The following is a 25,315-nucleotide window of genomic DNA, read 5'->3' on the forward strand; positions in this document are numbered from 1 at the left end:
AAACAAACTTTTTGCCATAATAAGTAATGAAATGCTCTTATTAATCTTTACAATAATATTATGAATCTTTACAATAATAGGGTTAGCTCTCAAACTTTCGAGGTTTGCCTTAGAAAATGGATTTCAAACTTTTCACTTTATTTTAAAAAGTAGTTTTTTCCCTTTGCTATTTTTGACAATTTGGGATAGAGAAATATTTATGTTCAGTTATTTCAGCAATATTTTTAGTAAAGTGAATTTGTTGTTGTTCATAAACTGACACAGACACTGGAGGGTTTGAATATTGAGTTTAATATTGAGGAATGAAACAGTTTTCAATAGTTCCTCTGTACAGTATGGCAGCTCATTGTGTGTCTGTTATTAGATCAGACAGACTATATTCTGCATGCTGTTAGTGTTTAAAAAGGAATAGGAAAAGGGACCAGAGGCGCACTGGCGGTTTTAGGGTACTCGACTCGAGTCACAGGCATTGCATCGGTAGACAAATACATATGAACGCACTTATCTACTCCGACGTACACCTGAGAGAGAGAGAGAGAGAGAGAGAGAGAGAGAGAGAGAGAGAGAGAGAGAGAGAGAGAGAGAGAGAGAGAGAGAGAGAGAGAGAGAGAGAGAGAGTTGATACACAGCAAGCACATCTCTACAGTGACAGAGATCTCTTGCAGAGATTTGAGTGTCCAGGAACGCTACACCTTTGAGAGAAGTTTTCTCTTATACAAATGCAGAGCAACTTTATACAGTGACTTGATGCATTTTAACTTTCAGAGAGGACGGAAAAATGACTGGACACATCACATCCGTTTAGGACACACTGCCACAGTTGATGATAATAGAAACATACAAATTGTGCCTTGGAGTTTCAGTGATGAAATCATAAGCTTGAAATCCATAAAAAATTTAAAAAATAAAACACTTGGCTTACCTTGACCAGAGTGTCTATGTCGAACTGATTCTTACGTCTATAGGTTATAGGAGCGAAAAAATCAAATGTAGTTTTAGCCGCCTTCTCTATTTCTGGCTTCATCTGAATAAAAAAGAAATCACATTTTATATTCATCTATATTATTATTATTATTTAAAAAAGATTGAGTTAATTAGTGTCTAGGGAGTTACGTCTACCAGAAAACTCATGTAAAAATATTGTGACATTGAGTGAAAAGTAAAACAGTTATTTTAAAAATTACAACAAATAATTTTCTCTGCACAGTTTGCAGCACCAAAATAGATAATTTTACTAGACTGTGTTTTAACAAAAACAGCATTTAGGCAACAATATTTTGTGTCTCCTACCTCAATGCAGAACTTCTTCGCTGCTTCAGTGACAACCTCCTCTGTGCTCCAATCTGTCTTTTCTGCAGTCATCGTGCTGGTGATCAAAGCTGGATGAAATAAACTGTATTATCAGGCAGTTTGTGTCACAGATTGATTCTGGTCCACTATTTATGCTGCCAAAATCGCATGACATCAGTCGTCATTGTAATTCCATGTAATCACTTCAAAGAGACTGAATGAGGCGTTTTACTTTGGGGTGTTGTGTAATATTCAGTTCCTATGTAAAAACTGATTTATTACAGGCTTTCAGATACACAACAGAGCAAACAATGAGTGAATAATATATGCCAGTTTAGACTAATACGGGTTTGTACTCTTTGATTACTTTTTTTATTTCATTTGTAAGGCTTTCAAAATGTGAAAAGTTTGATTATTGTCATTACAGGTTACTACTGTACAATGCCTGAAATAAACCTCTACAAATGTATATGTGGCCTAATAAAATGTAAATAAGATAGTCTGGTGTGAGTATTCTGTGATATTCCTCTTTTCTTGGTTATTTTGTATACAGCCAGAGTTTAAGGCTCAAGTTCCCTTTATCAACACCAAACCTCACGTGCGTGCGTGCGTGTGTGTGTGTGTGAGTGTGTGTGTGTGTGTGGCTATTTTAATAATTAAACAATCTATATTTAATTATATAGTCAAATCACTTAAGTTATTATTTCTTTAAAGTAGTTTTCACCTACATGAATGCTATAATAAATAAATGGATGAAATAATTCACAAGGCAATCATTGAGTGGAATTCAGTTTACATCTCCAAATAGTGAGAACCTATCTTCTTCAAGTGTGGGAAAGCGCACAGTTAAAAAACACTTGACAACCATGAAGTCCCATGAGCAGTTCTGAATCCACAAAATCACAGGTTTTACAGGGTTTTTTATACATTTGGGGGCTTTTTTTGTTCTAGGAACAATATCTCCCAATCTTCAAACAAATTCTTAAAACAGTTTAAAGAATAAACAATTTATTAATTTACTAACAAAATAGAAATACATTATAGAGTAAATAACATTCACAATGCAGTGCTCAAAATATTTTTCAACACATAAAGTTCTACACATTACAACACAGCAAACATTGCCTGAGACAAATGGCGAACATTGAATAATAACAATAACAATATCAAGTATGACAACACAATATAAGTAGATATGATTATAGGAAAAAAACAATTGAACAAATAGAAAAGGTTTAGAACAAAAACCTGCATAATTTTATGGCAACCTTTTAGAGAGGGTAACTTATCGCTAATCCAAGACTATTTTTTCAAATAGTTAACAAGTTAAAAAGTCCTCAGGCATATTCATTGGAAATTAATTTACAAGGAATATGTGACTCAATTCGCCTTTGGCTAAGCCACGCCCTAGAATGTAGATTGACCAATCACAGCGCAGCCAAGAACGAGCTCCCACAGCGGTCCGACACTTTTTCACAGCGCTCCATTGACTTTAACACCGGCGTCTCATTTTTGGTCTCGGCAGGCTATTACCGTCGTAGTTTTATCAGAAATATGGCTAAACGTTGTGCCTGGGGCATTTGTAGCACAGATATGCGTTTCCCAGAAAGGTTGGAGGGGGGTGTCCGTTTTTCCCTTACCAAAACCGAAGTAAAATACTGACAAGTGTCGTCTTTGGATTAAACTGTGTGGACGTCCTCAGTCAGCGAAACCCCTCAAGATCAACAACACACTTTTGTGTTTTAACCTTACTGTGAAGTTATACTAGTTAGACAGTTGTATGCTGGTTTAGGTTATAACTTCGGTTCCCTTTCGTTGTCACTTCGAGTTACGTCGAAGGACGACGAATGGGGTTCACTTAGAAGCCTATCCTCTTCGAACAGTAATAAAACGAGCCAATGGCAAGCAAATGCCATGGGTCTGCTAAATTTGCATAGCGTAACTCCGCCCCACAGTGTGGGTATATAAGGAAGTGAGCCGGCAACATGCAGATATGTTTTCGCTTTCGGAGCCAAGTTTATTCTTCACTCCACAAGCCATCCTGAGTTTCATCTCTGCATTCCTCTTCGAGACGAGCTTCCCTCCAGGTGTTGGTGTGACAGCGAGTTCCAGCGAGTGCACATTCCCTGCGATCTGAGCAGTGATCTGCCAGTGTGTGTGTGTTCTCTCCCTGGTCGCTTCAGCATCTGCGGGGATCTTCCTTCTCTCTAAAAGAGCAAAGCGCGTGGCACGTCTTTTTAAAGATGCATCGCCCGTGCCCTTCTGATTGTGGTCACTGGCTGTCTGATTTAGATGGGCACAATCGCTGTTTTGCGTGTTTGGGCTTAGAGCACGCTAAAACAGCGCTTGTGGATGACTCATGTTTTCATTGCGGAAACATGACCATCGCGACACTACGGTCGAGACTCAGTGATCTCGAAAGAGTGAGAGTCCCCTCATCCACACCCCGATCTACCCCCTCTAGTGAAAATAGAGCTGGTACTTCGGCTGGTGGCCAGGGTGACCTGAGGGTGACGGTGTGGCAACAACAACCGACGATTCGTCCTCGGGCCACATCCCCCTCTCAAGTGCCGCAACCCGCGAGCCGACCGGATGATGAGCTCGATCAGCCCCGGCCAACGGTCGCGGGCGGACCGAGCGTGCCGTCTGGCGCTCCTAATGACGATGCTATGTCGATCACAGCATCACAAGGTGGGCAGGAGTCCTCGGGAGATGAAGGGTTGGCTGTGCTGCCACCTTCGGGCGCGTCAGCATTGCCCAATCCTGATCCTGAGCTGACGGCCATGCTTTCCCGGGCGGCCGCGAGCATTGGGTTAGAGTGCAATCCGCCACCCTGCCCCGAGCGCTCGCGTCTGTACGATTGGTTTTTGGGGGCGGCCGCCGATTCACGTCGGCTTCCGACCCCGATGCCTTTCTTCCCGGATGTGCATGAGGAGGTCTCGAGGTCCTGGAAGACACCCTTGTCTTCCCGTGATTGCTCGGCGACCTCCTCCGCCTTTCCTCCTCTTGATCAGGCGGCTGTTTACGGGTACACTGGGGTACCTATGGTTGAACACTCTGTTGCGATGCAACTGTGTCCTCAGAGCGCTTCTTCCCGTGGTGATCCTAAGCACCCCTCCAAGGCCTGTAGGTTTTCGTCGACCCTGGTGGCGAAGACCTATAGAGCTGCGAGGCAGGCAGCCGCCTCGTTGCATGCCATGGCCACTCTGCAGGTCTACCAGGCCCAGATGCTCAGGGACATGCACGAGGGGAGGACTGACCCAGGGATCTTCAATGAGCTGCGTGCCGCCACTGACCTCGCTCTCCGGGCGACGAAAGTGACCGCACGCTCCCTGGGTCAGGTGATGTCCACTAGTGTGGTCCAGGAGAGACACCTCTGGCTCAACCTGGCCGATATGAGGGACGCTGAGCGGACTCGTCTGCTCGACGCCCCCATATCCCAGGCTGGCCTCTTCGGCGGAGCGGTTGAAGACTTCGCCCAACAGTTTTCAACTGCCCAGAAGTAGACTGAGGCTATTAAACATATTCTGCCCCGACGGCCCGCTGCTGCCTCCACCCAGCCGTCGGCTCAGACGTCTCAGCCTGCTCGCCGCCGAGGGCGCCCTCCCGCGGCTCCCGCCCCTCCCGCACGGCCCCAGCAGCAGCCTTCACCCGGGCCGGGTCGTGGAGGACGCCACAGGCAGGCGCCACAGCCCTCTCCAGCCCCGCGCCCCGCTAAACGCCAGGCCAAGCAGCGCTCCTGAGACGGGCTGCTCAGAGATGGCAATCAGTTCTTCACAGGAGATGGTAGCAGGACCACTCCTTCCCCCGGTGGAGGGCCGGGGGAGAATCTTTTGTTCTCCACTCCCCGCTGCTCACCCACAGGTGGGCAGCACCCTAATGTGGTTAAAGAAGGAACTGATATCCCCATCTCTGAGCCCCCAGAAGGGAATGACAGTGCGTCCCCTTCTCTCATCCCCTTCTGTTGCCAGACCCCTGCCAGAGCACGCCCCCGTGGAACGCTGGTCCTTCCCTGGCCTCCTCTGGCAGGACGCGGCTAATGACCGTGCCCCCACACCGGGCCGCTATGCCACCCACGTCCGGGCCGGTCATTCCGCTTCGCTGCACCCCCGGGGGGACGTCTGTCGTTCGCATGACCCCGCTGGCACAGTCCTTGGGAGCCTGGTTAGAGCTTCCCAACCTGTCCATCAGGCTCGGCTATGCGATTCAGTTCCCGCGGTCTCCTCCCCGCTTCAGGGGAGTCCGCTCCGCTATGGTCGGTGGCAATGCCCCTGTCATGAGAGCGGAGGTCGCCATCCTGCTGGCGAAGTGTGCGATCGAGACTGTCCCTCCAGCCGCAATGAGGTCCGGCTTTTACAGCCCCTACTTCATTGTCCCCAAGAAAACCGGTGGGTTACGGCCAATCCTGGATCTGCGCGTCTTGAACCGTTCCCTTCACAGGCTTCCGTTCAAGATGCTCACGGCCAAGCGCATTTTCGAATGTGTGCAGCCACAGGATTGGTTTGCAGCAATCGACCTGAAGGACGCCTACTTTCATGTCTCCATTCTTCCTCGACACAGAGCGTTCCTGCGGTTTGCTTTCGAGGGGCAGGCATACCAGTACGCGGTTCTCCCATTCGGGCTGGCCCTGTCTCCTCGCGACTTCATGAAGGTCGTCGAGGCAGCCCTTGTGCCGCTACGGCAACACGGGGTTCGCATCCTGAATTATCTCGACGACTGGCTAATCCTAGCTCACTCTCGGGACCAGGTTTGCGAACACAGGGACCTAGTGCTCCGGCACCTAGCCCGTCTGGGCCTTCGGGTCAACTGGGAGAAGAGCAAACTTTGCCCCGTGCAGATGATCTCTTTTCTCGGTATGGAAATCGACTCGGTCGCCATGTGCGCGCAGCTTACGAGCGAGCGTGCGTAGTCACTGCTGACTTGCTTGAGACAGATTGAGGGCAAGAGTGCGATTCCACTGAAACTTTTTCAGAGGCTCCTGGGGCATATGGCATATAATCCGCTCGGATTACTTCATATGAGACCGCTTCAGCACTGGCTTCACGATTGAGTCCCGAGGTGGGCATGGCACCAGGGCAAGCTCCGAGTACCAGTTACTCCGACCTGCCGTCAGACCTTCACCCCGTGGAAGAACCTCAGTTTTTTACGGGCCGGAGTGCCCTTAGAACGAGTTTCCAGGCATGTTGTTGTCTCAACGGATGCCTCCTCCACGGGCTGGGGCGCCATGTGCAATGGACATGCTGCCGCGGGCTCCTGGACAGGACCCCACCGCCTATGGCATGTCAATTGCCTCGAGTTGCTGGCAGTACGTCTCGCTCTGCACCGCTTCCGGGCGCTGCTCAAGAACCAGCACGTACTAGTCCGATCAGACAATACCGCGACAGTAGCGTACATCAACCGACAAGGTGGTCTACGCTCCCGCCGTATGTCGCAACTCGCCCGCCACCTCCTCATATGGAGTCAGAAGCATCTGAGGTCGCTTCGAGCCATTTATATTCCGGGAGACCTGAACTGTGCAGCCGACGAGCTCTCACGGCTTCAGCCTCTTCCGGGAGAATGGAGACTCCATCCCCAGGCGGTCCAGCTGATTTGGGATCAGTTTGGGGACGCACAGGTTGACCTGTTTGACTCCCACGACTCGTCCCACTGCGCCAAGTTTTACTCCCTGACTGAGGGCACGCTCGGCATGGACGCTCTGGCGCACAGCTGGCCCCGGGGCCTCCGCAAGTATGCGTTTCCCCCAGTGAGCCTTCTTGCACAGACCCTGTGCAAGATCAGGGAGGACGAGGAGCAGGTCATATTGGTTGCGCCGCACTGGCCCACCCGAACCTGGTTCTCCGAACTTGTACTCCTCGCGACAGCACCTCCCTGGCCAATTCCTCTGAGGAAGGACCTCCTTTCTCAGGGACGGGGCACCCTTTGGCACCCTCGGTGGCTACCATCACTTCCGCTAGAGCGTCGTCCACTAGACATGCCTACGCGTTGAAGTGGAACCTCTTCGTCTCTTGGTGCTCTTCTCACTCAGAAGACCTCAGATCATGCCCGATCAGTGTCATGCTTTCCTTCCTGCAGGATGGGTTGGAGCGAAGGCTGTCTCCCTCCACCCTGAAAGTATATGTTGCCGCTATCGCCGCACATCTCGACGCAGTTGATGGTAAGTCCGTGGGAAAGCACGACCTGGTCATCAGGTTCCTGAGAGGAGCGAGGAGACTACATCCTCCTCGCCCTCCTCTCGTTCCCTCTTGAGACCTCTCAGTGGTACTAACTGCCCTGCAGAGTGCTCCCTTTGAGCCTCTGCAATCAGTGAAGCTTAAGTTCCTGTCAATTAAGACAGCGCTCCTGGTTGCTTTGGCCTCCATCAAGAGGGTAGGGGACCTGCACGCATTTTCTGTAGACGAAGCGTGCCTGGAATTCGGGCCGGCCTTTTCTCACGTGATCCTGAGACCCCGGCCTGGATATGTGCCCAAGGTTCCCACAACTCCCTTCCGGGACCAGGTGGTGAACCTGCAAGCGCTGCCCCTGGAGGAGGCAGACCCAGCCTTGGCATTGCTCTGTCCAGTACGCGCCCTCTGTGCTTACGTAGACAGAACGCAGTGTTTCAGGACCTCAGACCAGCTCTTTGTCTGTTATGGTGGGAAGCTGAAGGGAAAGGCTCTCTCCAAGCAAAGGTTGTCTCACTGGATAGTGGACGCCATTGCTTTGGCTTACCAGCAGCAAGGTCGATCGTGCCCCCTTGGTGTGACGGCCCACTCCACCCGGAGTATGGCCTCCTCTTGGGCTCTAGCGCATGGCGCCTCGCTAACAGACATCTGCAGAGCTGCAGGCTGGGCGACACCCAACACATTCGCCAGATTCTACAATCTCCGAGTGGAGCCCGAGCCAGTGTCCTCCCTAGTACTCGCTTCAACCAGCCGGTGCTAGGACCCGCTCAGGTGTCTTCGCTTGCTCGCCATTCCACTCCACGGACTGGATACGTGCGATATTCCTCAGGTGAGCCTGATAAGCCCTGAGTTCCTCCAGCGCTGTTGACGTCAACGCCAGAGTTTGCCTCCGGCAGCTTTCACGTTGGCTAGGTGCCACCATGTGCATGGTTCCCCCGCTGGGCGACCCCCACGTGTGTATTCCACTGTAAGCCTCTCTCGAGCATGTGTCTTTCCCTTGGCAAGCCAGTCTGCCACCCCTGGGGTTGAAATACTCCACCCTACGGGCTGGACACCCCAGTGTTCTCCGTATGCACCCCCCTCCGGGTCATATGTGTTTTCTTAAGTCCCCCCTTCGGGCGGGCCCTGATTGCATATTTCCACTGAGATATGCTTCCCAGTGTACCTTGGTATTCCTGTGTTAACCCCCTGGGGTCGGCAAACGCGCGGGCGCGTTTTGCTCGTTTTTTTTTTACATAGCAGCAAAATAGACCTAAAATACTCAGTCAGTTTTGGTCATACAGCCTTAAGAAATATGAAAAAATAAGCTGTTAAATGTCTACTTTTTTATGTGTCCACTTACAATCGAAATAAAACATTGTGCTTTTGTAAAATAAAGAAAGTAAACAGGGAGTGCTTTCTGCCTCTCCGTCTCCGTGAACTTTTTTTCTGAAGCACGTCTCTAAACTCAAATAAAACTCAGCGAATACTATTCACTCAGACATGAGATATATATCTCTATAATCATTTAAGTGTGTAGTTTTAAATTATCTAATTCAAAAATAAAAGAAATATTCTCTGTTTATGTAATCTATATATAAAGAGCGAGAGATCAGCCGGTCTCATTATCGTTCTGCCAGCTCATTATAATGTGACACGCCCATCGACAGCGCGCGCGCTATTCAAATTCTAATCTGAAGCAACACATGCAAACCAGTCAACGCCCACAACAGCTGGAAAACACGCTCGCTGTGAGGAATAATAATATCGTGATAATCCTGGAAATGTTACCTCAAACGTGCTGGAGTAGCCTAACAACGGATTCAGCTGCAGATCATCAGTAAGTGCTTTGTTCTAATCGCGATGTGAAATGGTGTCTGTAAACCGCAAAAGACTGTTTAAATTTGAATCGCGTTTCTGTGTTTGAATGAATGAACGGCACATGCTGTTGTTTACTACAGCTCGCGCGAGTTTCGCTTTTAGCAAACTATCTATATTGCCTACTGAGATGAGTAAAAATCGACTGAATACGTTTAAATAAAATGTATTTGTATAAGCAACATATTAAACTGCAAATTAACATTTATGCCCTAATATATATTATAAAAGACCATATGTTACAGACGAAATATGAAAGACAACATTTCGTTTTGGATAGATTATTTATAAAGCTTTTACTGCCACATCAAAACCTAATTTACAAGGTGCAAACAAAATCTTAAAAGGTCAATATAAGCCTTCTCTATAAATTATTTTTGTGTTTTATTAGTGACAAATTTGGGGAGAGGATAGCCTACATAATCCAAAACTTTCAGAAAATACGAATGAGAATTAACTGCTCAATTACTAGAAATGTTTACCTTGGATATTATACAATTTGCAAGCATAGGCCTACACAGTTTGTGGAAAAATACACTTTTTTTTCAAGATGTTTCCAACTCTGAACCAATTCTGTAGTAATAGGCCTATATATATATGTGTGTGTGTATGTATGTATGTATGTATATATATATATATATATATATATATATATATATATATATATATATATATATAATATATGTGTGTGTGTGTGTGTGTGTGTGTGTGTGTGTGTGTGTGTGTGTGTGTATGTATGTATGTATGTATGTATGTATATATATATATATATATATATATATGTGTGTGTGTGTGTGTGTGTGTGTGTGTATGTATGTATATATATATATATAAATATATGTGTGTGTGTGTGTGTGTGTGTGTGTGTGTGTGTGTGTGTGTGTATGTATGTATGTATGTATGTATATATGTGTGTGTGTTGTCTTTGCATTCTTTGCATTCTGTGTGGCTCAGTGACACCTAGGCTCATTAGTATGCAGCATTAGCAGGTCTTCTTTGTCTCCAGGTGTGAATGAGGACATTATTCATGACCTTGTTGGATCATTCACGCCCCCCTGCATATTGCCTTTCCAAACAAAAAGTGTCTTACAAAATTTAAATCAATCTATTGTTTAATGTGAACGATTAGCCCGGATGATTTTCAGATCATTTTGAAGTAAATACTCTAGCCAACAAGATCCATTAGTCAAAAGTATTGTGGGAATATGTGAAGTTGGTCGTTTGTGGTCTTATATCAGAACATTTAAGTTTGAGTTTTTTGAATAACCACGCATAAATAATATTCTCTCAAAAATGCAAACATGTACATACATGTTGCTCACATATTATGCTAGTCATGTTCGTGCTAAATAGAGTGTAATTACACCTTTGCCATTAATATGTTTATAAGCGACTGAAAAAAATACAAATATCAGGTCATGTCAAAACATCTCAAGGACCCCAAAAACACCTTAGACTCCAGAGGGTTAAGTAGGAGTCCTTCGTCCGTGCTAGTCTCACGACAGGGAGCTCAGACTTACGCAGGGCACTGGAAGACAGCCGAGGTGGCGTGATTGGACTGGGAACCCCATTCGTCGTCATTCGACGTAACTCGAAGTGACAACGAAAGGGAACGTCTCGGTTACGGATGTAACCCTCGTTCCCTGAGTAGGGAACGGAGACGTTACGTCTTCCTGCCACTTCCGCTGTACAGCTGGAACAGCCTGAGTTTAGCTTGGCTCCTTCAGCGAAGAAACATATCTGCATGTTGCCGGCTCACTTCCTTATATACCCACACGGTGGGGCGGAGTTACGCTATGCAAATTCAGCAGACCCATGGCATTTGCTTGCCATTGGCTCGTTTTATTACTGTTCGAAGAGGATAGGCTTCTAAGCGAACCCCATTCGTCGTCATTCGACGTAACGTCTCCGTTCCCTACTCAGGGAACGAGGGTTACATCCGTAACCGAGACGTTCTCTACCGTTACCCTAATTGTTGATACGCTAGCATGCTGCTAATAAATACAACTTTATACTCGCGTAGTCCGTTTGCTTTGTAATAACGATCACGCGCCCTTAAAATACCATATCACTAACGCGCAACGCGCCACTGTCTTTAGACTGTTTTTTCCTGGTCAGTGGCGCAATTGACCGTTCGCAAAACCCCGCCCTCTAACGGTTCTCGTCCAATCCTAGCTCAGCAACTGTAACTAAGGAGAAGGACCTCCGTCAAACATTCCGATTTCAGCAAGATAGTGCAACGATGCGCCTATGGCAGTGAGGTCTGCACGGGCTTAAAACTTGCTGTATTTTATGATTGCTTGCAACTATAATAAAAAAAATAGGCTACATGTACAAACACCATTTCACTGCGGCACTGCGGCCCCTCACCAGTCAGCAAACAAGACAATAAAAAAGAGAAAAAGCACGGACTTACTAATTAGGACACAACTTTGATGTGGTTGAACAGGTACACAGTCACAAATTCCTATGGAACTCAAACATTAAACTTCAAAACAAAGTTTGCGCAGTTGCACAACTATTTACACAAATATATCCTTCTCAATAGGCTGAGTTATGAATGAAGAGAACAGCATCGAGAGTTGATGGTTTCAGCGCGTCCTCTGATTACAGTGTTGTGACGGAAACAGAGCGCGCGGGAGCACATGCGCAAAACAGTTTTGTAAAATGATATATGATCAAATAAAAATGATTGATATATAATTTTACAAAACTGTTTAGTGCATGTGCTCCCCTGCGCTATTCTGTCTATACTTTCTGTCGTGCCCTGGAGGATATGTCTGCCGCATTACTCCAAAACCAATCACTTAATGTATGGATCTCAACCCAGCCATGGCTATGGTTCTCAATTGTTTGACGGGGTAGTAACAATAACTAAGGGGCGTGGCTTTTGCGAACGGTCAATTGCTTTCTAAAACTGGAAAATAGCACCAGGGGAGTTTTGCGCCGGAACACGCCTCCTCTTTGCGCTGAACCGCCCCCGCGAGCGCAAGTTCATTCCCTAATTTACCAACGTGCGTCTGTGGAGGGAAAAGTCCACTGTGCGCAGGTGCAAAATAGGAATGATACATGCGTCGGTGTACAAAGTCAATTGCGCTGGGTGCAAGATAGGGCCCAAAGAGTATGTTTCAAGCACACAACACATGGGTTCCCGGTCTCCCTTCACTAGGTGGCCCTCTCCCAGTTGTAACTATGACTTTGCCCGAGGCAGAAGCCTTTTCAGTCAAACAAACACTCAGTATGTGCACAAATCACAACATAAAGGTATCCGGTTCCTCTGTGTTAGGTGGCCCGTCCCTGAACGTGTCGAAAACTAGCCACAAAGGCTCTGGCCTGGCAAGCCATTCCTGGTGACTCGAGTTGGGTTATAAACACAATAAAGCGAGGCTACTCACTCCAATTCGCTCGCAGACCCCCAAAGTTTCAGGCGTTTCTCGAGACTTCGGTGAGAAGCAGCGTGTGTCGCGTGCTTCGCTCCGAATTACAGAATCTGTTAGTGTAGCGGGGTGCGTTTGAGAGAGAAAACACCCTCCAAGATATAGCTGACTACGCCACCCTGTTAAACAGGGAAATATAAATATTAATGAATTTAACCACCTACAAAAGACACACAGGAGCATGTTTATCGAAGGAGGGCCTAAGACGTGGATACCGAAGATACGAAAAACTTTATTTCAACCATTAAACGATTATCTTAAAAATATTAAAAGGCTGTAGGACCAGGTTATCACAAACAAACATTGAAGACACCAAACATGAAAAGGAGGCTGAGGCTTACCAATGGCAGGGAAACTAGTTTAATGAGCACAAGGCTCCTATACCACCCTGTGCACAGGTCTCACCACAACACACGGTCAAGCATGAACGCACAGCACTCCCACCACAGCACGCGAGTGCCTACTAGCGGCTCGTCCCACTATATTAGCAAAAGGGGTGATAGAGTTGGTTCCCCCCGCGCTAAAGCACTCTGGGTTTTACAGACGTTATTTTCTAGTTCAAAAGAAAGACGGCGGCATCAGACCCATACTAGACTTAAGACATTTGAACTAGGGCTGGGCGATAAAACGATAACGATAATTATCGCGATATAATTTTTCTCGATAAAACGATATCAAGAGTTCGATAAATGTTCGATAATGTTTTTGCGCCAAAAGCGGAACCAATCTCATTTGAACCGCGCGCCACACGGACCGTTTATCCGCTCGGCTCAAAGTCCAAACGGCAGCGCGAGCTCACTCGAGCAGACGCGTTTACTCTGATCGGTCTCGGTCACTAGATCCAGTGAGAGCGCTTGAATTCAGCGAGGAACACAAATGTCTCAGTGATTTAAACCAGTTTAAAGGCAGATGAGACCGCGCTGACGAACAGGAGAAGCACTGTGCGCAACGATACAGTCAGAAGCTTCTCCGTCTACACATTCCCATCATGCACCACGGATTTAACGTTACTGTAACGTTAGCCTAGTAATATTAACTCCACCATGAAATGTGGGATATATATATATTGAATTGTATAATATTATTAATGTAGACAATGTATTATGGAATATAATTACAGTTTTTAATAATCTATTTAGGCTACTGGTTTTCATAAATACCATAGAAACGTCACAATATGTGACGTTTCTCACATAGAAACCATAGTTACAATAGAAACCATAAAGTTACATTTTATCTGTGGTTATCATGATCTAAATGCATGATGCTGGATGACCAATGGTTAATTTTAATAAAACTAAAGAATATTACATTTTACCAAATAAAAATAATGTTGTTACTTTTTTTTAACAGATTTTACTGGTTTTGTTAATGAACATAAATTGTATAAAGTAAATCTGCATCCTAACTCAAGCTAATACTACTGAAATAAAGATTTTTATTTTGTTAAGGAAAAATGTCAAATATTGAAATGTTCACCTGTTTGGCAAGTGTTTGTCATGATATGTTCTGACAATAAAGAGTAGTTTAAAAACACAACGCTCTGGTTTCTACAGCTTTCACTTAGGAGTACAAATCTGTCTTTAAACTTGAAATAAATAAAGATTTGACATTTATCGATAATTATCGATATCGACTGATATAAAAAAAAATATCGTGATATTTTTTTTTGCCCATATCGCCCAGCCCTAATTTGAACAAAGCCCTCATGAGACGGCCATTCAGAATGTTAACTATCAAACAAATCCTTGCGCAAGTTCGCCAAGGGGATTGGTTTTTCACTGTGGAAATCAATACACAGTTCTACCGTTCGGCCTCTCCTTAGCACCCCGGACATTTTGGACTGCCTCCTCTGCTCCAACTCATCTGGGGACTGCCTCCTCTGCTCCAACTCACCTGGGGACTGCCTCCTCTGCTCCAACTCATCTGGGTACTGCCTCCTCTGCACCAACTCATCTGGGGACTGCCTCCTCTGCTCTAACTCACCTGGGTATTGCCTCGACTACTCCAACTCATTTGGGGACTGCCTCCTCTGCTCCAACTCATCTGGGTACTGCCTCCTCTGCTCCAACTCATCTGGGGACTGCCTCCTCTGCTCCAACTCATCTGGGGACTGCCTCCTCTGCTCCAACTCATCTGGGTACTGCCTCCTCTGCTCCAACTCATCTGGGTACTGCCTCCTCTGCTCCAACTCATCTGGGGACTGCCTCCTCTGCTCCAACTCATCTGGGGACTGCCTCCTCTGCTCCAACTAACCTGGGTACTGCCTCCTCTACTCCAACTCATCTGGGGACTGCCTCCTCTGCTCCAACTCATCTGGGTACTGCCTCCTCTGCTCCAACTCATCTGGGGACTGCCTCCTCTGCTCCAACTCATCTGGGGACTGCCTCCTCTGCTTCAACTCACCTGGGGACTGCCTCCTCTGCTCCAACTCATCTGGGTACTGCCTCCTCTGCTCCAAATTATCTCGGGACTGCCTCCTCTGCTCTAACTCATCTGGGGACTGCCTCCTCTGCTCCAACTAACCTGGGTACTGCCTCCTCTACTCTAACTCATCTGGGGACTGCCTCCTCTGCTCCAACTAACCTGGGTACTGCCTCCTCTACTCCAACTCATCTGGGGACTGCCTCCTCTGCTCCAACTCATCTGGGTACTGCCTCCTCTGCTCCAACTCATCTGGGGACTGCCTCCTCTGCTCCAACTCATCTGGGGACTGCCTCCTCTGCTTCAACTCACCTGGGGACTGCCTCCTCTGCTCCAACTCATCTGGGTACTGCCTCCTCTGCTCCAAATTATCTCGGGACTGCCCCCTCTGCTCCAACTAACCTGGGTACTGCCTCCTCTACTCCAACTCATTTGGGGACTGCCTCCTCTGCTCCAACTCATCTGGGTACTGCCTCCTCTGCTCCAACTCATCTGGGGACTGCCTCCTCTGCTCCAACTCATCTGGGGACTGCCTCCTCTGCTCCAACTCATCTGGGTACTGCCTCCTCTGCTCCAACTCATCTGGGGACTGCCCCCTCTACTCCAACTCACCTGGGGACTGCCTCCTCTACTCCAACGCATCTGGGTACTGCCTCCCCTGCTGCAACTCATCTGGGTACTGCCTCCTCTGCTCCAACTCATCTGGGGACTGCCTTCTCTGCTCCAACTCATCTGGGGACTGCCTCCTCTGCTCCAACTCATCTGGGGACTGCCTTTTCTGCTCCATCTCACCTGGGGACTGCCTCCTCTGCTCCAACTCATCTGGGGACTGCTCCCTCTGCTCCAACTCATCTGGGGACTGCCTCCTCTACTCCAACTCATCTGGGGACTGCTCCTTCTGCTCCAACTCATCTGGGGACTGCTCCCTCTGCTCCAACTCATCTGGGGACTGCCTCCTCTACTCCAACTCATCTGGGGACTGCTCCCTCTGCTCCAACTCACCTGGAGACTGCCTCCTCTGCTCAAACTCACCTGGGGACTGCCTCCTCTGCTCAAACTCATCTGGGGACTGCCTCCTCTGCTCAAACTCATCTGGAGACTGCCTCCTCTGCTCAAACTCATCTGGAGACTGCCTCCTCTGCTCAAACTCACCTGGGGACTGCCTCCTCTGCTCAAACTCATCTGGAGACTGCCTCCTCTACTCCAACTCACCTGGGGACTGCCTCCTCTGCTCAAACTCATCTGGGGACTGCTCCCTCTGCTCCAACTCATCTGGGGACTGCTCCTTCTGCTCCAACTCATCTGGGGACTGCGCCCTCTGCTCCAACTCATTTGGGGACTGCCTCCTCTGCTCCAACTCACCTGGGGACTGCCTCCTCTGCTCAAACTCATCTGGGTACTGCCTCCTCTGCTCCAACTCACCTGGGGACTGCCTCCTCTGCTCCAACTCACCTGAGGACTGCCTCCTCTGCTCCAACTCACCTGGGGACTGCCTCCTCTGCTCCAACTCACCACACACACACACACACACACACACACCAACTCCAGTCTTCAAAGAGTTGATGAAAAAAAAATTAAGCAAACCTAAATGAATCAGGATCTTCTGTCATACTGAGCATGAATGTATATAGAAAGAAAAGCTTTCAAAAATGCTTTTTTTATGTACAGATACACACTTAAAAATAAAAGTTATTTATTGACATTGATGGAAACTTTCTTTTCCAAAAAAGGCATAGTGGAAAACATTTTATAGTGGAAAAATATTTTCTTTAAAATGTTAAAATGTTCTTCAATCTGAGAAAAAAAGGCTCCTTTAAGAACTGTTGACTGCAAAAAACTTTACAGTATTATCAGTTTGAATAATGGACGGTGACGCAGCATTCATAGAGATAAAATAAAAACATCATGATATATGTTGTCACGATCCACACTCAAGGAGACAAGGGAAGATCCAATAATGCAGTGTTTAATCCGTAATCGTTTTCCAGTCCAGGCAGGGGTCAAAACCATAAGAGCAATCCAAACAAGAACAGACAAGAAAGCAAGACTCGGAAGTGGCATGATAATAGATAAGGGGCCCTATTTTGACGATCTGAAACGCAAGTGTCAAAGCGCAAAGCGCAAGTAACTTTGTGGGCGGATCCCGGCGCTGTTGCTATTTTCCCGGCAGTATAAATGCCTCTTGCGCCCGACGCAAATCTAAAAGAGGTTGGTCTGAAGTAGCTTCATTATTCATAGGTGTGGTTTGGGCGTAACGTGAAATAAACCAATCAGAGCGTCCTCTCACATTCCCTTTAAGAGCAGGCGCGCTTGTTCCATGGCGGATTGCTATTATAACGGCGGATTTGCCAGACGCACACCAGGAGCGGTTCACAGCTGAGGAAACCGACGTTCTCATCAGGGCCGTAAAACACAGAGAAGTGACATTGGGGATGATGGGAGAAACCCACCCAAATTAGCTTCGGTTAAACAGGCGTATAATTTGGGTAAATGTGTAGCCTAATCTAGATTTTTTTTTTTTTTAAATCTAGATATATCTTTTTCACATCTTCACGGACACAAAAATGATTTCCCTCGTGTGCTAATATTTTCCTTGTAATAATGTATGATTTGCAAAAATGAAAACTGCTGCATCTGTTTATATTAGAGAATCAAAGTGGATGCGCGTTAACATTATGGCCAAGCACGCGCCCTTAAAATACCATATCACTAACGCGCAACGCGCCACTGTCTTTAGACTGTTTTTTTCCTGGTCAGTGGCGGAATTGCTTTCTAAAACTGGAAAATAGCACCAGGGGAGTTTTGCGTCGGAACACGCCTCCTCTTTGCGCTGAACCGCCCCCGCGAGCGCAAGTTCATTCCCTAATTTACCAACGTGCGTCTGTGGAGGGAAAAGTCCGCTGTGCGCGGGTGCAAAATAGGAATGATACATGCGTCGGTGTTCAAAGTCAATTGCGCTGGGTGGAAGATAGGGCCCAATGACTCCGTGACAAACATTGAAACAACCAGGGTATATATACACACACAGAACTAACAATGAAACAGGGAACAGCTGGGAACAATGATGAAGGGGAACAGCTGAGTGCAATGAACAGTGATTACAACAGACAAGGATTGTGGGGAATGCAGTTCACAATGTGACAGACACCGTGGGGGACAAGGACCTCTAGTGGACACCAAGGAACATGAACCAGACACTGTGACATATGTATTTTTAATAAAACACGTTCAAATTTATACACACAACAGATATGATTATTTTGCAGTAATTTCCAGACCATTCTGAAACCTTTGATTGCCACTCTGGCCCTTATGTGGTTGACGCACTACATTACTGTAGTAATCTGTAATAACTAATCAAGCTATTCTAATTCAATTTAAAGCCTCACAAATTAAATAAAGCTAAAGATATCAAAGAGAGAAAATACATGGTTATTCACTCATTGTTTGCTCTGTTAAATCAATCGGGCAAAATCGCTTCAGACGATTTATCATATTACAAAACGGAATATTACATTTTACATATTACATTTGAAAAACGTGAACTGTACCATTTAATTCTTAACTTTGAAACTTCTATCAAACTGGATTATTTGAGGAGTGAGAACTAATATTTTCACTTCCATACGTTTGATTGTTGTCTCAAGGACACGCCCACAATAGGGGAAATATCATGAACATTCATGTATACCCACTGGAACAGGTTCTCACAGAAACTGAATATTACACAACAGGGATAGAAGTATTGCGCAAACACACACAGGCTTGTGCGCGCCACTTATCACAAAAATATGCATCAGAATAGCATGACACTATTTTTCCTTGTTTAATGATACACGATTAATAATTGTAAACTGAGGTTGGTGTGTTTAAATGCATTATGTAAGGAATAATTGACGACTGGCCGTTGAATTATTAGAAAAATAATGCACACCCGAGGTGGTAATGCGGTCATGATGCGAAGCGGAGTGGCCGTTACACCTCGGGTGTCAGGGTGTGCATTATTTTTCTAATAAATAAACTGCCTGGAGTCAATTATTCCGCTTATACTACAGTTACCACACCTCGAAATATTGTTCAGATGATGTATTTCAAGACGTTTGTAAAGTTTTTGTCATTAAAACGCTCTTGTATGTAGGACTAATTCCTTGCGCATCTAAACCCATGCCTCCGTTGTTAATTCCAGAACGTAATTTTAGAGTTAGCGGAGGTTTGAGCCGCTGATAGCAGAGTAATGCTGGGACACACTTAACGACTGACACATTCTCCGAACACAGACTGAACGCGCTGTTTTAATTATTCTTATTTCTTTTGATTATTTTAATTTCTTCTGTGTAAAGCACTGTGAATTACCATTGTGTGTGAAATGTGTATAAAACTAATAGAAAAAAACCCCATTAATATAACAATACTAATGCATTATTAATAATATTCAAGGTATAATTTTTATCAGTTCATGCATTCCCTGGGAATTTAACCCATGGCCTTGCCTTTGCTCTACTATTTGAGCAACAGGAACACCTTTCAAAATCGTAAATCTGTTTTCTAAAGAGATTTCAACAGAAATGGCACGCATTGTTGGGTGCAGTTTTCACTGGAAGATTCCAGGATTTATTTCATCAATGATCCACATAACTGGTTGTTGCAGTTTATGTTCACAGTTGGTTTATGTATCTGTTTTTTTTTTTAGGTAAGTATGAATCAGTGTCTTTGAATTACCATTTACATTTATGCATTTGATAAATGCTTTTACTTAGTGACTTTATTACTTATATTCAGGGTACCCTGTACATTTTATAAATTCCAGTTCATGAATTGACACGTTTATGAATTCCCTCGGAACTGAATCCATGCATGGCCTTGCCTTTACTGTTTGAGCAACAGGAACTCTACACTATTCACCAAAAGGTGTAAATCTGTAATCTAAATTGTCACACATATTTGGGTGCACCGATGATGTATTGAACAGATAATAGGAATTTAGATTATTCTCATGTATAGAATTTGAGTGCCGAGGTGAAAAACATCGTCACACAACTAAAAATGCACAAAGCAAAAGTTAACACTGCAAAGGACAGATCAGATATTTTTCATAATTTATATGAATCATTGTTTGTAGGGAATGTGGTGTTATGGTATAATAGTGAAGGAATGCTTTTATTTTGAAGTAAGAAGGGGTGACGCATGTACGGGGGCGTGGTGAGCGGGAAGTTATGTTTAGATACGGGCCGATTGCTGCTGTGTAATGTACGGGCTTGCTAAATAAATACAGGCTCTGAAGACGTTGTGTGCGAACCTCTTTTCATGAATACCTTGACAGGGAATAACTGATAAAAAAGCAGTTATCTTTACTCAAATGTCAGGTGGCTGTTTATGCTTTCTTCTGCCATCTTAGCTGCACATACTGCCCAAAAATATTGAAATACGGTTTACATCTCAGTCAACTAGTCTCTTCCTGTCTTAGTGGCGGTTCTTGGTTGAATAAATTAAGACTCCATGGAAGAAAAACTGAAAATAAAATTAAATAATGTTAAATAAATGTAAATCTAAATTTAATCTAAATTTAATAAATTATTATAAACGAACCAAAAAATAAAACCGACTTCTCCAGTCCATAAATTGCTGCTGCTGCAAAGGTTATCAGGTTATAAACATGCATGTTATCTTGCAATTATATAAGTAACTTATACTTATACTTGACTGTAACCGTTCCCTGAAAAAGCAGAACGAGATGCTGCGCTGCTCAACGCATTGGGAACGTCTTTAATCGTGACCAGCTGTGAATATTGTGTGCAACACGTCAATAGAATTGGTGTAAACTATTCATCACTTGTAAATGTGTTACACATCATTCGTAGATCTTTCTTACCTGTACTGATCTGTACAATCTGCATCTGTTCAATGCCTTGAATACACGTACAGATCATTTGTAACAGGAAAGAAAGATCTACGAATTATGTGTAACACATTTACAAGTGATGAAGAGTTTACACTTTAGATTAGGGGATGCAGAAAGTGTTGTAAATGATGTATTCATGCGTTTACACATCATTGTGTTGAACACTGTAGTGTGTACTGCAGTGCTGACTGGTGAGGGTATAGACAGCTGTCTTCTCTGAGATATTCTTTAACCACTGTAAACCTGATGTGAGCAAAACATACACAAAATTTAACATAATTTATTAAAAATTTATGAAACGCATAGTCATGTTTTGTAAATGATTAGTTGATCAGTAACTAATCAATTATAAATGACTTATAACTGAATCCACAAAACATACATAAAATAATTAACATATCACTTATGAACGCATAGTCATGTTTTGTAAATGATTAGTTATTCATTTTCAAATCAGTTGTGAATGACTTGTAACGGAATTTACAAAACGTACATAAAATTTTCATTAACTAACCCCTTATAAATAACTTACAACTGAACGTTATTATAAAGTGTTACCAACCTTTGCAACGGAAGTGAATCGATCAAAACTTACTTTAGCTGGACAATAACTTTATTCCAGAGCTGCAGTAAAGCCAAAATAATCTCTGTTACTTTAATTTCCTATTATCACTGTAAAGCTGCTTTACAAGTCCATATTGTTAAAAGTGCTATATAAATGAAGGTGACTTGACTAAATCTGCTCCCACATTCTGATGTCCAGGGATATAAACTGCTTTGAGTGACAGGAACTTGTCCTGAGCCCAAAGAAAAAATCTGCTGCGCTAGCCCAGTTGAGACTGCTGTCGTGTTGTCCACCCGCATTAGGACATGGCAGCCTCTCAGCTCCTGGATGAAGTATTTCAGGGCCAGAAATACAGCCATCAACTCGAGGAAGTGTAGCGGGGTGCGTTTGAGAGAGAAAACACCCTCCAAGATATAGCTGACTACGCCACCCTGTTAAACAGGGAAATATAAATATTAATGAATTTAACCACCTACAAAAGACACACAGGAGCATGTTTATCGAAGGAGGGCCTAAGACGTGGATACCGAAGATACGAAAAACTTTATTTCAACCATTAAACGATAATCTTAAAAATATTAAAAGGCTGTAGGACCAGGTTATCACAAACAAACATTGAAGACACCAAACATGAAAAGGAGGCTGAGGCTTACCAATTGCAGGGAAACTAGTTTAATGAGCACAAGGCTCCTATACCAGCCTGTGCACAGGTCTCACCACAACACACGGTCAAGCATGAACGCACAGCACTCCCACCACAGCACGCGAGTGCCTATTAGCGGCTTGTCCTGAAGCCTCGGTTCCTGTAACGAAAACAAAATTAACACTATGGTCTCCAAATAATCAAATCAGATAACAATTTAAACTTAAATAAAAGTTACAAAAGAAAGAAAGCAAATGAGAAACAGTTATTTAACAACTAGAGGATCATGCATCAAACCACGCTGAGGTTAAGAATTGGGCACGGAAACTGGGTGGATATTCACTCCACTTTCTTACTTCACCAGAAACCCAGCAATCACATAAAAAATACTGGAAAGTCAATGTCCGGCAATGACGGAACTCTGTACGTACCACTATATTAGCAAAAGGGGTGATAGAGTTGGTTCCCCCCGCGCTAAAGCACTCTGGGTTTTACAGACGTTATTTTCTAGTTCAAAAGAAAGACGGCGGCATCAGACCCATACTAGACTTAAGACATTTGAACAAAGCCCTCATGAGACGGCCATTCAGAATGTTAACTATCAAACAAATCCTTGCGCAAGTTCGCCAAGGGGATTGGTTTTTCACTGTGGACCTGAAAGACACGTACTTTCACATCCAGATAGCCCCTCATCACAGGCCATTCTTGAGATTCGCCTTCGAGGGGCGGGCTTATCAATACACAGTTCTACCGTTCGGCCTCTCCTTAGCACCCCGGACATTTTGGACTGCTCATCTGGGGACTGCCTCCTCTGCTCCAACTCATCTGGGGACTGCCTCCTCTGCTCCAACTCATCTGGGGACTGCCTCCTCTGCTCCAACTCATCTGGGTACTGCCCAGATGAGTTGGGGACTGGGGACTGCCCCCTCTACTCCAACTCACCTGGGTACTGCCCAGATGAGTTGGGGACTGGGGACTGCCTCCTCTGCTCCAACTCATCTGGGTACTGCCCAGATGAGTTGGGGACTGGGGACTGCCTCCTCTACTCCAACTCATTTGGGGACTGCCTCCTCTGCTCCAACTCATCTGGGTACTGCCTCCTCTGCTCCAACTCATCTGGGGACTGCCTCCTCTGCTCCAACTCATCTGGGGACTGCCTCCTCTGCTCCAACTCATCTGGGGACAGCCTCCTCTGCTCCAACTCATCTGGGGACTGTCTCCTCTGCTCCAACTCATCTGGGGACTGCCTCCTCTGCTCCAACTCATCTGAGTACTGCCTCCTCTGCTCCAACTCATCTGGGGACTGCCCCCTCTACTCCAACTCACCTGGGTACTGCCTCCTCTGCTCCAACTCATCTGGGTACTGCCTCCTCTGCTCCAAACTCATCTGGGGACAGCCTCCTCTGCTCCAACTCATCTGGGGACTGCCTCCTCTGCTCTATCTCACCTGGGGACTGCCCCCTCTGCTCCAACTCATCTGGGGACTGCCCCCTCTGCTCCAACTCATCTGGGGACTGCCTCCTCTGCTCTAACTCAACTGGGGACTGCCCCCTCTGCTCCAACTCATCTGGGGACTGCCTCCTCTGCTCCAACTCAACTGGGGACTGCCCCCTCTGCTCCAACTCATCTGGGGACTGCCTCCTCTGCTCTATCTCACCTGGGGACTGCCCCTCTCTGCTCCAACTCATCTGGGGACTGCACCCTCTGCTCCAACTCATCTGGGGACTGCCTCATCTGCTCCAACTCATCTGGGGACTGCCTCCTCTGCTCCAACTCAACTGGGGACTGCCCCCTCTGCTCCAACTCATCTGGGGACTGCCTCCTCTGCTCCAACTCATCTGGGGACTGCCTCCTCTGCTCCAACTCAACTGGGGACTGCCCCCTCTGCTCCAACTCATCTGGGGACTGCCTCCTCTGCTCCAACTCATCTGGGGACTGTCCCCTCTGTTCCAACTCATCTGGGGACTGTCCCCTCTGTTCCAACTCATCTGGGGACTGCCTCCTCTGCTCCAACTCATCTGGGGACTGCCTCCTCTGCTCCAACTCACCTGAGGACTGCCTCCTCTGCTCCAACTCACCTGGGGACTGCCTCCTCTGCTTCAACTCACGACACACACACACACACACACACACACACACACACACACACACACACACACACACACACACACACACACACACACACACACACACCAACTCCAGTCTTCAAAGAGTTGATGAAAAAAAAAAATTAAGCAAACCTAAATGAATCAGGATCTTCTGTCATACTGAGCATGAATGTATATAGAAAGAAAAGCTTTAAAAAATGCTTTTTTTATGTACAGATACACACTTAAAAATAAAAGTTATTTATTGACATTGATGGAAACTTTCTTTTCCAAAAAAGGCATAGTGGAAAACATTTTATAGTGGAAAAATATTTTCTTTAAAATGTTAAAATGTTCTTCAATCTGAGAAAAAAAGGCTCCTTTAAGAACTGTTGACAGCAAAAAACTTTACAGTATTATCAGTTTGAATAATGGACGGTGACGCAGCATTCATAGAGATAAAATAAAAACATCATGTTATATGTTGTCACGATCCACACTCAAGGAGACAAGGGAAGATCCAATAATGCAGTGTTTAATCCGTAATCGTTTTCCAGTCCAGGCAGGGGTCAAAACCATAAGAGCAATCCAAACAAGAACAGACAAGAAAGCAGGACTCGGAAGTGGCATGATAATAGATAAGGACTCCGTGACAAACATTGAAACAACCAGGGTATATATACACACACAGAACTAACAATGAAACAGGGAACAGCTGGGAACAATGATGAAGGGGAACAGCTGAGTGCAATGAACAGTGATTACAACAGACAAGGATTGTGGGGAATGCAGTTCACAATGTGACAGACACCGTGGGGGACGAGGACCTCTAGTGGACACCAAGGAACATGAACCAGACACTGTGACATATGTATTTTTAATAAAACACGTTCAAATTTATACACACAACAGATATGATTATTTTGCAGTAATTTCCAGACCATTCTGAAAC

General features: G+C 45.5%; 1 long non-coding RNA gene across 1 annotated transcript; it reads right to left on the reverse strand.

Annotated features, from left to right (window-relative positions):
• Nucleotides 1–272: 272 nt before the first annotated feature.
• Nucleotides 273–1,414, reverse strand: LOC306987309. Its single transcript, XR_013795141.1, has 3 exons — nt 1,291–1,414; nt 923–1,024; nt 273–521 (listed from the first exon to the last, which is right to left on the reverse strand). It is a non-coding gene; the product is annotated as an uncharacterized lncRNA (long non-coding RNA).
• Between the last annotated feature and the right edge of the window lie 23,901 nt (nt 1,415–25,315).

The sequence above is a fragment of the Phoxinus phoxinus genome, assembly GCF_949152265.1.
Source record: "Phoxinus phoxinus genome assembly, chromosome: 19".
Classification (NCBI taxonomy): Eukaryota; Metazoa; Chordata; class Actinopteri; order Cypriniformes; family Leuciscidae; genus Phoxinus; species Phoxinus phoxinus.